This window comes from Monomorium pharaonis, chromosome 11 (assembly GCF_013373865.1).
Source record: "Monomorium pharaonis isolate MP-MQ-018 chromosome 11, ASM1337386v2, whole genome shotgun sequence".
Lineage (NCBI taxonomy): Eukaryota > Metazoa > Arthropoda > Insecta > Hymenoptera > Formicidae > Monomorium > Monomorium pharaonis.
Genome location: NC_050477.1, coordinates 7,019,256 through 7,031,622, shown reverse-complemented (window position 1 = coordinate 7,031,622; position 12,367 = coordinate 7,019,256). Strand labels below are relative to the sequence as shown.

At 43.9% G+C, this 12,367-nt stretch overlaps 1 long non-coding RNA gene across 1 annotated transcript in view; it reads right to left on the bottom strand.

Annotated features, from left to right (window-relative positions):
* Positions 1-352: 352 nt before the first annotated feature.
* The window catches only part of LOC118647857, a 28,692-nt gene continuing 16,677 nt past the window's right edge, over positions 353-12,367 (bottom strand). The window contains exon 2 of the long non-coding RNA XR_004964993.1: positions 353-12,354. This is a non-coding gene — a long non-coding RNA (uncharacterized LOC118647857). The remainder of the gene's footprint in view (positions 12,355-12,367) is intronic.

The following is a 12,367-nucleotide window of genomic DNA, read 5'->3' as shown; positions in this document are numbered from 1 at the left end:
CCGACGAGCGAAAATCAAGTCGCCAAATCACGAGACGTAAGGCGCGCGGGGAAATAAGTTTTAGTTTCTTAAGTTTATTTATTCGCGATTTTCCGAAATACTTCGTTGTGCATTTATTAATAATGCTTTTATTTCAAGGGGGGGAGGGTTATTGGTTGCGACGATCGCCCTGAGGGGCCTATCGACGTGGATAGACGCGCTGAGAAGTGTGAAGGCATGGAAAATCAAGTCGCCAAATCACGAGACGACGTAAGGCGCGCGAAATAGGTTTTAGTTTCTTAAATTTATTGTTACTTATTCACGATTTTCTAAAATATTTCATTTTATTGTGCGTTTATTACTAACGTTTCTATTTTTTTATTTTAGATAAAAACGGCTGAGTTTAATGAACGGTATTACTTAATCGAGTTGTAGTCAAATAATGCTTTTACTTCTTTATTTCAAGGGGGTAGGGTTATTGGTTGCGACGATCGCCCTGAGGGGCCTATCGACGCGGATAGACGCGCTGAGAAGTGTGAACGCATGGAAAATCAAGTCGCCAAATTACGAGACGACGTAAGGCGCGTGGCGAAATAAGTTTTAGTCTCTTAAGTTTATTTATTCGCGATTTTTCGAAATACTTCGTTGTGCATTTATTAATAACGCTTTTATTTCGTTATTTCAAGAGGGAAAGGGTGATTGGTTGCGACGATCGCCCTGATCGAAGGGCTCTCGACGCGGATAGACGCACTGCGAAACTCTCGTTACGGTAGCGACAGCAACTTACCGGTCAGTAGCTCATCGTGCAAAATTTTAACGACCGTTGAAACCGAGACTCGCGGCGCGAAGAACAGAGAAAGTACAGCTTCACCGAACGAACTTCACATGCACACACAAGCGCGCGAGCTCGATCGCCTAATTAAGGTCTTTTCCCCTTCGTGCAATCTTGCAAACGTTCGCGTTAATAAACCTGTATGTTTGATGATTCACGAGGTAATGGACTATTAAGATTACGTTACGTTACGGCTGCGGTGTTCATAAATTATACGACGGACGAGCCGCCGCGCCGTTGCGACGATCGCGCGTTCCTTGACCGACTATGTTAAACGATGACGCGACGATAAACCCGCGTGGATTGAGACACGCATTCGCGCGTGTCAAGGAGTACGAGATTTTTCCGAGAATGTATTTCGCGTCGTAAACGCGACGGGAACACCGCAGATTCCGATAAACGCTAATGTACCGTCTTGTAGCGATAAATCTTCCTTGGAAGATGGTCCGTCCGGCTCGCGAGACGCTGGCGGTCTAGCGCAAAAAATTGGAGAGAATCACCATAAATCTCGCTACGATCGAATCCATCTCGGCGCGAGCAGGGGTCAAACGCTCCGACACATCGATAAACCGTATTCCGGTCGTCCTTATTCGTGTCTCATTTCGTTCGCACGAAGGCCCTATATCCGGAGGATTTACCGTAAGACAGCCGTCAATCCGCCGCGCACGGAAGGAATCGCCCGATCACAATAGCGGTTTCCTACGCGAGTGTCAGGTTGATTAGCCTGTGCGCGCAGTTTAGAGGCACGTGTCCTTTTGCCGGGGGGACCGTTATCCAGACGTGACCCGTGTCGCCGGGGACGGAGGGGGGCGAGGGAGGCGAGGGAGGACTGAGGATCAATGAGCGATCGTTTCTTAGAAGTAGCTCGGGATTACGCCCGTAGCTATGCATAATGCCTCTCCCCCTGCGGCTCATACCGACTCATAACGGTCTGCTCCATCAGTATACCACCATCAGTGACCCGAACGTGATGCACAAACTTGGTTTGTCCTTCCTTGAAGCGCGAAGGCGGCGAAGTAGGCCCCTAACGATCTCTCCCACATTGGCGATGCGGAGCGAATTACGTTTGACGCGGGAATAATTACGCGATTGTATAAATATTTGACGCAACGGTCATCAGACGTTACATACGCGGACATCTAATTGCGAGCGCGCCCATAACGCGCCGAATAATTACGCTTGGAAGCTGATTGACATTAATTAGTAATCGGTCACGGCTCCTTTTTTTATTTTTTCTTAGACGGGCTGTCGAGTGGAGCAAGATGTATGGCGGGCACCCGCCTGTCGGAATTCTTCCTCGATGATCTTTCGCTATCTCTGTCGGTCGCAAGCCTAATTTGCGGTTCTCAAGGGAGCAAAGCCCTCGCTTTCAGCCTCGCCTCGCCCATCGTTCCTCGATTTGCTCATTTTTTTTTTTTTTTCGCTCGTCGCTGTTCGCGGCTCCGTAACGCCTTAGATCCGTCGATTAAGATAAGGGTCGAGCCGAAAATTCTATGCGAGATCTCGGCAAGGGCTGGACCCTTGCCTCGAATGCCGCGGAGATTGCATCCCCGGGGTGAGCAACCTTATTTGGCACGACGACCTGTCGGCTTTCTGACAAGCGCGAACAATGAGCATTTGAACCGCCGCGCAATAGATGTTCACAATAGATCAAAGTGAAAACGAGTAAAAAAATCTGCAAAAACTTAATAACTCAGATAATAATCTATGTATGATTGAAAAAATTTGATACAATATCTAAAATGTAACTTTTGATATATACAATATTATGAACAAAACTTTGATATATTATCATTTTTAATTTTAATTCTAGAAATTCAATTTGATCATTATTAAATCACAACTTTGTACCATTATTTCAATCTATAATAAATAACGGAGAAGTAATTTAGCGAAGCTACATCGCAAATCCACAGAATCCACCGAAATTTGAGGAAGGATACCAATATTTTTTTAATCCTTTAGGCACAATCGCGCGGGACGACTCGCGTCGTAGCGACAAAAAGACAATACGTGTCTTTCGAATCCTGCATTCTGTCGCCGCCGAGCCAACGCTTTCAACAGCATCCGGCTATACATTATCACCATCGGTGTGACAAGCGGCGGATATCTATTCAGCGCGCGAAGGACGAGCTGGTTCCTTCTCGTAACAAACGATAAGTCGATAAATCTCGGCGCGTCGGCCGGCAACAAGGTCACATCCCCTTTGCGAAGAATACGAGAGAGATATATTATGCGCATTTTTTTCTTCTAGGGTGTGTTTGTTTTGAAACGCTTACAGCGCTTATACCATTTGCTTTGGCAATTGTAAGCGCTCATGAGACACATTCATGACGTCATCGTGACGTCATATATCGCACTCAAAAATATTTATTCCATCGAGGTAGGGCAGCGAAAGCGTGAATGCTTATAACTTATAAGCGTCCAAAATAAACGCTGTGTATTATCGCAATAAGGACTTAATCAACAAATTAGCACAGCTAATTATGAAAATCACCTAATTGGTTATATAACAAGCGATTTGATAATTTTCTATCTATAATTTGTTTAAATGTGATTTCTCTCTCGAATTTTCGATTTTTAAACGATCCTTAAATGTAACTATTACATAATACATATAAATAAAAAGTAGATTGTTTTATTCTAATTAGAAACCAAAAGTTAGATTTAATAAATTGATGACAAAAACAAAATTGATATTTGCAAATATTAGGTCTGTTTCAAATTTTTCAATCATAATATTCGATGCTTTATCAAAGTTTCCTTAAGACGAATAATAATAATAATTTCTAATTGTTTACTATAAATATAACAATCGCCTTCGTCAATAAAAGAGTCATTATTATTAGCAAACATAATACAGAAATTAATTCTCTTTCAATTTCCATCTTTTAATATGATGTTACAATATTCGCGCTATTCTTCCTGTGATATATTGTTATTTTTCGCCATCTTGACACGCTCACAATGCTCACAAGAGCCAAAGGGAACGACTTTACTTGCAGTCGTATAAGCTTAAATTCTAAAAAGGAACGGTGAAAAATAGCGCTTATAGCGCGTGAGCGTTCAAAACGAACGCACCCTTAGAAACTCAACGTGGCCATTCACGCGGCCGCGTATTTGCGAGCTCGACGACATGGTCCTGGACATAAGACAGGAGTGCGTGGGTGTCTGCAGCAGGAGTGTCGTCCTACGCGGCGTTCCATTTCGGGGTACCGTATTCTTCTGCAGGGTGCGTTAACCTTACTCTTCTCGCGTTCGGCCTTATCCCGAATCTCTGTCAAGGGAGAGAGAGAGAGAGAGAGAGAGAGACCGGGACACCGGCAGGCCTTACGGCGGCTCGTTAGAGTCATTGTGCGCCGTTCGTCGCGACTCGGTTCGACGAACCGGGCCGACCGTTGGATGAGATGCACTTAATCCTTTCGGTTCCGCTCGTCTATTTGTTAGAGAGATCCGAACGGGGACCTGAATATTTCATGAGTTGTTTTTACGTGGCTCGGGATCTTGTGTAGTCAAGTTCGTGATCCGGAACATCGTTAATCACGGGAAAAACAGAGAAAGGAGTGATTTTCTTTACGCTCGTATACGCATTTATACGCACGAAATCCTCTCACTTGTACAGTTTAAATCAAAATCTCCGTGGAAATGTGTTATTCAATGATCTTTCTATACGAAACGCTTAAGATGTACAAACAGGTCTCTTCTATAATTTTAATTAAATTTGTCACGTGGCACGTGAAATGAATCAAACGGATTCGTACGCCGCGGGAGAATTAAATTATGCACAGCGGCGGTTCCGGGACGTCCCCGTCCACGTAACTTTATGAACGCAGCGCGCGTGCCGCGGAGCTGGCAAGAAGTCCTTGCCCATCCTTGGCTCTATTCCATACCGGGGATCTGAGAATTCCAACCCGGCGTGGCGGAGGAATCGTCGTAGGCAAGAGTACGCGCGGAGAGTACGGAGGCCCTTCGTATATGGGCACACGCGGGACACGTCGAGCGATGTGGCACGCGTCGGCATTCCGAAGCGCGGTGCTCTCTTCCGGTCTGCGTCCGCGAGTTCCGTTAGCCGTGTTACGTTAGGAGACACGAGAAGAGGAGAAGACGAGGCAGAGAAGGATGAGGAGAAGGCGGGGACGCGGCGCACGTGATTGTGCTAATGGGTCAAATCGCATCTGTCACTAACGAGCTATCCGCTCGTGGGCGGTTGCCTTGAGCCCGGCGTGTTTATCACGCGCGCGTCCACGTCCACGTCGTTTCGGACTGCCTTCGACCAGATTGCGCTCGTTAAACTGAGAAATTGGATCGAGTGCTAATACCGTCGGGCGCTTAAAGTCTGAGCCTTCACCCTCGAATATGAGTGTCTCTGAAGAGAACATTAATTAACGATCGCCGCCGTGGCGAGGGGAATTATTAGATCGATTCCGATGACCGTCCGCGGTTTTGGTATGCGTAGGGTGACTATTAATGTTTCCGGTATGTTCGAAACGTGCAACTGTTATTTACGATCAGCACTTATCGAGCCGAGTTGCAACGTGATACTTGTCGGAGTCTACTCCCTTCGGTCTTGAAATGCGTAGAGATTACGGAGTGTCGCCCGAGTGGCGCAGATCTTAAACGCGACAATTTCTGAGATACTCCTCAGACGAGAGTGAGAGGAGATTTTTATCGCGTTAAAAGTATTAATATGCGCTATAAAGGGACAACTTGTGTGTAGACAAAAATTTTCTTTCCATTTTTTGAATGTAATTAAAAATACACATCGCATATAAATCAATGTGAGACGGAAAGAATTCTATCAATTTAAGTAGCGATTTAAAAGACACGATGGATATGGATACGCTAGTTGTTTTCTCTGGGCGCTTGGTAGCACGAGAAGATAGAATCAGACTATCGAAATCCTATTAAGATAACCCGACGGAGCAAATGGGCGCCCGCCGCCTGCAATGCATGACCGCGGCCACGCTTGCCTTGGGTACGTTGTTGCCGGCTTTCCAATGTATGTATGTACATACACGCGGCGCAATATGCTTATTCCTCGACTCATTTAATATACCAATACTCGAGCCGATCGACCCTCGGTCGCTTGTGGTTTCGGTGCTCTATGAGGAGATAGTCTCGGCAGCGGCGATAATGCGTCGGTGAACATGGAAGTCTGGTTAGGATCACTTGCCAGGCCAGGCAAGTCGATTCGGTCGAGCTGATCAATAGCAATCGCCGATCGAGGCACGATCGAGCGAAGGATCCCTCCGCGTGTAATTTATTTCGGGACGTTAGTGTGGGTTAATCCCATACGCTGTAGAATGCCATAGAATAATTGCCAATTATCTCCAATGATCCTATAATTCATTTGGAGTTTCTGAAGCCAATAAATAGATTTCAAAATACCGCGCGGCGATTTCATATTTTCCTCTCTACGGTATTATACAAGCGGCATTTTAAGAAGAAGCTGCTTTTCAAGCGGTACAGAAGGATGATGCAAAGACACGACGGAACGAAGAATACAATGGGACATGAAAATTTACGAGGTGGGCGGAGAACGGGCTCTAGCTGGCGTAGTAAGTAGCTAATCGTGATCATGAATAAACATCGTCGTGAAAATGATGACATCTTCTCGGAGAAAAGCGATGTTACTTAACCATGAAACGTTTCATTACTGTCGCATCTCGTTGCGCCAAATTCCGCAACCTACGAGCGTCGATATTTTCCAAAGTTCTCGTCATTTCTCGTTAATATTAATCCGACGCGATAATTATGCACATGATATAAGCAAGCAAATTAGTCTCAGAATATAAAAAATTGAAAGTATGTTTTAGATGTACAGGGTGTCCAGAAACTCTTTTAAATTCTCTTAAAATAAAGGTAAATAATTTTTCGCGAAAATCTTAAAATTTTTTACAAGTACGGCCTAACGAATGGTTCGTCTTGCGCCCTGAAAAGGGCGGTTTGTTTTGCGCCCTGAAAAGGGCGATTTGTCTTACGCCCTGAAAAAGGCGGTTTGTTTTGCACCCTGACAAGGGCGGTTTGTCTTGCGCCCTTACAAGGGTGGTTTGTCTTGCGCTCTCACAAGACGGTTTGTTTTGCGCCATGAAAAGGCGATTTGTTTTGCGCCCTGAAAAGGGCGATTTGTCTCGCACCCTGATCAGAGTGATTTGTTTTGCGCCTTTACAAGGGCGGTTTGTTTTGCGCCTTTACAAGGGCGGTTTGTTTTGCGCCCTGAAAAGGGTGGTGTATCGTCGAAAACTCTCTCCTTTCAGAGAGTTTCCGTGATTTTGGATGGATGGGTAAAGTTTGAAATTAACGTACACTGGTTTTAGAGCCAAGGAATTAAACCTTTATTTAGCTCTGTGGGGAAAAGTCTTGCGGCATAAAAACCCCAGATAATGTATTGAAGTTTACAGTAGGTATGAAAGAATATATGACACAATCGAGATATTTTGTGTAAAACGAGTAATTGTTTCGCTTAGCGCAATCGTATAATCGAATGGATTTCGGGGCCCCGAACACGTGTAATCGCGTAGCTTTCGCCTCGCATGAATACGAATACTCTACCAGTTTTTTTTTTATCCGGTGATTGGAACGCTGGGATTTTTTCGTCAAGTCCCTCGGTATTTTTAAAAAGAATACGGGGTAGTTTGGGATATTTTGTATATTAAAAAAAATATTGTTTCCGATATTACTTAAAACTAATAAATCTCTTTCTTTTTTACCTTGTATATAAATTTATAATTAAGTCTTTTCTCTATATTTAGATAGCAGTTGTTTTTCTATTTAATAAAGTGACGAATATGTTAATAACGTGTTTCTTAAATCTGCTATCTAATCGTGAGTCATCCGTTAAAGATTTAACTACACAGGCGCAATAATCTGCGGAGAGAGATGCAGTTCGTCTCTCGTAGGCTCTATCGAGAAACGAGAAGGTATAACATCCCTTTAATATAAATCCTCCTTAATTAAGTCTCCTCTTTATATATTGACAGCAGGTGGCGGTCAATAATTAAATTAATCGAAGTACATATGGTATCGAAGAGTTGCGTGTGTTGCGAAGAGAAGATGCATTTTTAAGGCAGTGAAAGCGGCGATGCAATGGGACGTGGGGAGGATGGGGAGATATATAACGCGTGGACGTTGAAGGTGCGCGGTCGGAGTGAAACGACCGGTAGGTAGGCTGTAAAAGGTAAACCCGTCGTATCGGCACCGTTCGTGGTCTGCGGGCATTCCAGGCGACGCCAACGTTCTCTCCTCCCCTTGCTCCATCGCAACTTTTCTCTCCTCTCGTTGCACTCTATCCCCCGGAGCCCCTCCCATTACAGAGGTACAGTAATGCAACTATACGCAATCGCGTAAACTATAATGCGATTACGTTCATACATATATATGCGAGAACGAATCGATACCGAACACCTTCGATTTTTTTCAAATCAAGCGACGCGATTGCAGTGGCGCGTATAATCAAAATGCAAACTGGCAAGATTTTATTTTTTAAGATTTAAGCTGTCATTAGTGATACTGGGCTGATTAGATTGATTTGAAAATTATTTTTGAGCAATTAATTTTTTTATTTAATACATACATTTCAAATGTTTTTTATCGTACTTGGCGTACATTTTTCCTTTCTTTAAAAAATTCTGTTTTTATAATGCGATATTTGGACAAGCAAAAGAGAGACTAAAATTAAATTTTGATAGAAATGTTACAATCAAACTTATCAAACAACTGGAGAAACGCGTATCTTTTTTATATACTATTTTAAGTACGTAAGCTGTCTTACGGAATACAAAGGATTAGAACATTCATTTTAGTAGTTGTATTATTAGAGTTCATCTTTGTAAGGTTTCGTGAAAATAGTAGGTTCTATAAATAATCTATCTTTCAATTTCTAACACTCGAACTAGTAAACAGGCTGCAAGGCCGACCAGGAGAAGCTGATTCATTCAATTCCTTCGTCCAGACTCGGTGCTACGAGCCACCGACAACTGATTTTCCAGAACTACTTAATATGCATTGGACAGAGCATGGACACGACACGATAGGGTATATCCTTTCCCGTCAGCTAACGGGGATCCAACGCGGCGACGCGGCGGCTGGTACAACAAGCGAGACGCATTGGACACACAAAACGCAATTGCTCTCCGGGTCGCTGCAATATGCGTTTGATTAAAGAAATTTATTCTCTTTTTTTTTTATTGGTCAGAAACATAATATGTCAAGTTGTTTCCGTTTCAATGTAAACAACCGGAATTTCATTTATACCACATGCATATAGAGATGAGATGTGGTTCCTCATCACATTAATACACTCAAGAACGATGTGGTCAAGAGGCACGGTAGTGCCTCGTACCAATACCACACGCAATTAGAAGAGTTTAAAAACATTGTTGAAATGATCGTCAACAATCTCCTGTATTCTGCCTTAAAAGTATTTGAAAGTATAATAAATACAATCGAAGAATTTCTTCTTGTAACAATATAAATATTTCATATTTTAAATATGCCACGGCGCGCGATACAACGCGAGTCTAGACAGGGAAGAAAGCCGCGGGCTCGGGGAGATTGCGAAAATTTAAAGTTTCGGTCTCTACTGGGTAAATTAACTACACACGAGTGAAGGGGATAATACTTTTAATTGTGGAAGATTAAGATCGAAGATTATCTGCCTGTCTCCCTGTGTAATTTTGATCACAGGCTTCGATTCGACGCGCATCGATCTTACGTGGCAGATACATATCGCCACGCGCGGTATCGCGACAGCGACGTCGCGCGATATAAAAGCTCGTACGCTGCTTACGCACGAAACTCGGCTACCGAAATAGCAGCGCCGCGCCGCCGATCGCGCGGGACACGCGTGAATAATCGCAGCGCTTAATTTTTGTCGACGTCGATAGCATCACGCGGCACGGCGGTACATTCAGCGACACCCTATTTGTTAACCGTAAAACATGACTTAGAGCTCCGGAGATATCTCGGCGCCCGCGGCGCACGTGGATCCGGAATAGCAGAGGGAGAAAGGACAGGGCAGGAAAGGGGGAGAGGCGAAAAAAGAGAGACGGAGTTTTGTATATTGTGACAGATCGAACTGGTAGAGCGCGACTAATTGACTCTTCTTCTTTAAAGGCCCCCGTTGGATATCCGACTCAAAGTAAGAGTCACAGTACCACACGTTAAAGAGTAAAAAAACCCCGAACTGACCCCTGGGGCAAGAGGGACTAATTGACTCGTTCCGATTTTTCCGCGGCACGCGGCACACGGCAGGCCATTTAATGCGACCGCAGCCTATTGATGACTCTACGTTTAATCTCTCTCCGTTCTGCGTCCTCGCATAAAGGGCGCTCGTTCATCATCGCGAGATTATGATAGGTGTAGGGCTGAATGAAGACATTACGCATGCGATAGCTCAAGGATCCGTCGTCCCGATCCGCATCCGGCCACTCTACATATAATCCTTTTGTATCGTCCGGGATAAGATGCGCCGCAGATAGCGCTTAGATTTAATCCTTTGCGCTCGATACCTTGGAGAATCTACGCTCTGAATATCTAGACGAGATATATCGCGGAGAGCTCTCGATAGATCCCCGCGACGCACTCGATTAAATGAAATAAAGAAAACATTGTAGTAGAGAATTTATCCTTAAACACTTTTATTTATGATGATTCTGTCGTGAGCGTTTACTCGTTTCGGGAGTTCTTCCCGTAAGTAGTTAGAATTCGTCCTGCCTTAGGGATTAGGATCCGAAGGGTGAAGGTTCGTCTCGTTGGTTGAATAAAAGAAAACACTTCTTATTTGGTTTTCGTTGTTTTTATTTCTTTGCTTCGGTGCTTACAGTCAGCTGTAGCGGTGTCAAGTATCACTCGCGATAAGATTTGTAGTACGCGACGTAACTCGGACGTTGTTATGTTACTCTCCGCCCTTTTGGAGGCCAGTGACCGGGTGCGTTGGGCAACTTCCGCGAGGCTGGGCGTTTCGATATTGGTACACGGTAGCTTCGCGGTTTACTTGTGCCGCGTATGGTTTTTATTTAGGTCGATGCGGAACTGCATTCGGGCTGTTCCGCATCGAATTTTGCGAGATCACGGAAGTTAGCATGAACTTCCGCACGCATGTGTTGTTCTAGTATTAAATTAAATTCTTCGTGTTCTTTATTTTCGTTAAAGATATTTAATCAATAAAAAAAATGACAAACTTCAAAAACAGATTCGAAATAGTATCAAATATTGGATGTGTTCAGAGTAATTTAATATTTGATCTGTTCTTTATAAATGTACTGTTAAATTGATATATATAGTTAAATTTAAAGAAACATTTGTTTTATTTTAATTATTGTATCAGTTCAAAATTTAAGTAATCAGTTTAATATTAAAATAGACCATATAATAAAATTAAATTATTCATACATTTATATATTAATTAAACAAATGTAATGTAATGGCGCGCGCATAGCGCAATGTAATGTTCTAGTAGTTTGTAAAAAAGATGTGGTATAGATAAAAAAAAGAGGTTTCATTGGAAACTCTGAGATCGACTGTTTTGTCGAAGTACTATAAAAAAGAGGGTTTACTGCCTGAGGCAGACAATAAACACTCAAGGCCGTTCCTACTCGCCAAAAGGCGGGATAGGCGATTTATAGCTATCGTCAGCGCAGCCTACGAGAAGAAAAAGGCTCGAAGAGAGAGAGAGAGAGAGAGAGAGAGAGAGAGAGAAAGAGAAGTGCTCGCGCGCGGCGCGGAGGACGCGTTCGATTCCGAGGCCGAGATTGCTGGCGCGGCGCGGCGGCGGAACCTTGAGGCTCGCGCGCGCGATCGTAACTCATAATTGATGAGCGGCACGTCGGTCGAGGGATCCAGATCCTCCGCGGATCGGCGGCGGCCGCGTTGCCGCCCGAGAAAAAGTCGCCACACCGAGTCCGGGCACTCACGGGGAGAATAGCACGCGCGTGCCCCCTTCGTCCGTGATGACTTTATAATGTCGTATCGAGCGCGGGGCCCCGACCGCGGGCAATTATTATCCGTTTCGGTCTGCACTTTTCCGCATCGCGGCCGACAACGCTCGCGGCGGCGCGCCTTAATTACAAGGATACCCCCGAGACGCGCGGCTCGCGAACGGAGAGACACCATCCGAGACGCCAATTCCCAGGCGTAGGTACATTGTCGTTGCATCGCGCGAGGGATTACGTTGCAAATCCGCGTCTCGATTCATATTCCGTTCCGAAGGGAGAGAGAGGGAGAGGGAGATTGATTGATTGATATTTTGATTCGTATTGATTTATTAGCTTTCTCAGCTATTTCAAAATACATTAAATAACTTACAAACTAACTTAATATTAACTTACACTTAAAATACACTCTTTCAGTTTTCTTTAAAAATGCTCCAATCTATCGCTGCGCTTAATTTCTATCGGTAGATTGTTATACATTTTTATACTCTAAAAGTGTTCTACATTTTTTGCACTGTACCACAATGTTAATATATTTTAATAAGTAAGCCGTCTGCTAATAGTAAATAATCTTATTAAAATCCATTGACAGCAATTGGCGGCTACACATGGCTGAAACCAAAAA